The 2,500-nt window shown below is 54.4% G+C and overlaps 2 non-coding genes across 2 annotated transcripts in view; both read left to right on the top strand.

Annotated features, from left to right (window-relative positions):
* The first annotated feature begins 349 nt into the window (after positions 1–349).
* Positions 350–2,160, top strand: LOC146144350 (small subunit ribosomal RNA). Its single transcript, XR_014500577.1, has one exon. It is a non-coding gene; the product is annotated as a small subunit ribosomal RNA (ribosomal RNA).
* A 247-nt stretch (positions 2,161–2,407) lies between these two features.
* LOC146144351 (5.8S ribosomal RNA) overlaps positions 2,408–2,500 on the top strand; it is a 154-nt gene continuing 61 nt past the window's right edge. The window contains exon 1 of the ribosomal RNA XR_014498932.1: positions 2,408–2,500. This exon is cut by the window's right edge and continues 61 nt beyond it. This is a non-coding gene — a ribosomal RNA (5.8S ribosomal RNA).

Consider the following 2,500-nt stretch of genomic DNA (forward strand, 5'->3'; position numbering starts at 1 on the left):
GCTTCGACAAGTAAAGAATCGGTGAAAAGGCGATTGGCTCGCTGGGCAGATGTTGCTGCTGCGCGAAGAGCCGAGTGTCAGTTTGTCGGGTTCTGAGCGGTCGCTTCGGCGAAGTTGTCTGGCGTGCGTTGCGCTCGCGCCGGTGTTGGCGACGTGGCGGTCGAAAGGCCTGCCGACGAAGTCTTACTCCGGCGGGTGCGACGGGCGGTGACGGTTTTCTGAGTTCGGGCAGCCGAGCAAAGAACGAAATTTTAACGGAGAGAAGCCTTCGGGTTTCGCATCGACCGAGCGACGGCGCCGCATCAGCGGCGCCTCCTTCGTCGGCCTTTCGGGGCTACGCTAAAGTAGCTACCTGGTTGATCCTGCCAGTAGTCATATGCTTGTCTCAAAGATTAAGCCATGCAAGTCTAAGTACGAGCTCTCGTACAGTGAAACTGCGAATGGCTCATTAAATCAGTTATGGTTCATTTGATCGTACGTTTTACGTGGTTAACTGTGGAAATGCTAGAGCTAATACATGCGTGAAGCGCCGACCTCGCGGGAGGCGTGCTTTTATCAGACCAAAAACCGACCGGGCTTCGGCCCGCAACCTTTGGTGACTCTGGATAACTTTGCGGATCGCACGGTCTCGCACCGGCGACGGATCATTCAAGTGTCTGCCCTATCAACTTTCGTCGGTACGGTACTGGCCTACCGAGGTTCTTACGGGTAACGGAGAATCAGGGTTCGATTCCGGAGAGGGAGCCTGAGAAACGGCTACCACATCCAAGGAAGGCAGCAGGCGCGCAAATTACCCATTCCCGACGCGGGGAGGTAGTGACGAAAAATAACAATACAGGACTCTAAACGAGGCCCTGTAATTGGAATGAGTACACTTTAAAACCTTTAACGAGTATCCATTGGAGGGCAAGTCTGGTGCCAGCAGCCGCGGTAATTCCAGCTCCAAAAGTGTATATTTAAGTTGTTGCGGTTAAAAAGCTCGTAGTTGGATTTTGGGCGCAGGCGGCCGGTCCGTCGCAAGGCGTGTACTGGCCGTCCTGGCCTCACCTCCGGTTCTCCGCCGGTGCCCTTGACTGAGTGTCGGCGGCGGCCGGAACGTTTACTTTGAAAAAATTAGAGTGTTCAAAGCAGGCGATTCGCCTGAATAATGGTGCATGGAATAATGGAATAGGACCTCGGTTCTATTTTGTTGGTTTTCGGAGCGCGAGGTAATGATTAAGAGGGACAGACGGGGGCATTCGTACTGTGCCGTTAGAGGTGAAATTCTTGGATCGGCGCAAGACGAACGACTGCGAAAGCATTTGCCAAGAATGTTTTCTTTAATCAAGAGCGAAAGTCAGAGGTTCGAAGACGATCAGATACCGTCCTAGTTCTGACTATAAACGATGCCAACTAGCGATCGGGGGGCGTTAGTTTTACGACCTCTCCGGCAGCTTGCGGGAAACCAAAGTCTTTGGGTTCCGGGGGAAGTATGGTTGCAAAGCTGAAACTTAAAGGAATTGACGGAAGGGCACCACCAGGAGTGGAGCCTGCGGCTTAATTTGACTCAACACGGGAAATCTCACCCGGCCCGGACACAGTGAGGATTGACAGATTGAGAGCTCTTTCTTGATTCTGTGGGTGGTGGTGCATGGCCGTTCTTAGTTGGTGGAGCGATTTGTCTGGTTAATTCCGATAACGAACGAGACTCTGGCTTGCTAACTAGTTACGCGACCCAATCGGTCGGCGTCTAACTTCTTAGAGGGACTAGTGGCGTTTAGCCACACGAGATTGAGCAATAACAGGTCTGTGATGCCCTTAGATGTTCGGGGCCGCACGCGCGCTACACTGACCGGATCAGCATGTGCTCGCCTTGGCCGACAGGTCTGGGTAACCCGCTGAACCCCGGTCGTGCTAGGGATAGGGAATTGCAATTATTTCCCTTGAACGAGGAATTCCCAGTAAGCGCGAGTCATTAGCTCGCGTTGATTACGTCCCTGCCCTTTGTACACACCGCCCGTCGCTACTACCGATTGAATGGTTTAGTGAGGTCCTCCGATTGGACCTGGCGCGGCCGGCAACGGTCGAGCCGGCGTCCGAGAAGACGATCTAACTTGATCATTTAGAGGAAGTAAAAGTCGTAACAAGGTTTCCGTAGGTGAACCTGCGGAAGGATCATTAACGGTCTCGCAAACGCTTCGGCGAACGCGAAACTCGGACAAGCGAGAGAAAAAGTCTTTGCTACCCGGCGCCCGACCCGCGAGGAGCGGCGCGCCGGCCGGCGATTCGGTCACCCGGTAATGTTTGCGCGTCGAGTGCCGCGGTGCCGCGCGCTCCGGCTTCAAGCGTCGGCCTGGCCGACCGCTCGGCGCGGTCTATTTTGTCACCCTATAGTGCGAGGCACTGTGCGAGCGAAACAATCGTGGATGGCTCTTGGCGGTGGATCACTCGGCTCGTGAGTCGATGAAGGACGCAGCTAGCTGCGTGAATTAGTGTGAATTGCAGGACACATTGAGCATCG

Source organism: Ascidiella aspersa, chromosome 5, assembly GCF_963924565.1.
Source record: "Ascidiella aspersa chromosome 5, kaAscAspe10.2, whole genome shotgun sequence".
NCBI classification, from domain to species: domain Eukaryota; kingdom Metazoa; phylum Chordata; class Ascidiacea; order Phlebobranchia; family Ascidiidae; genus Ascidiella; species Ascidiella aspersa.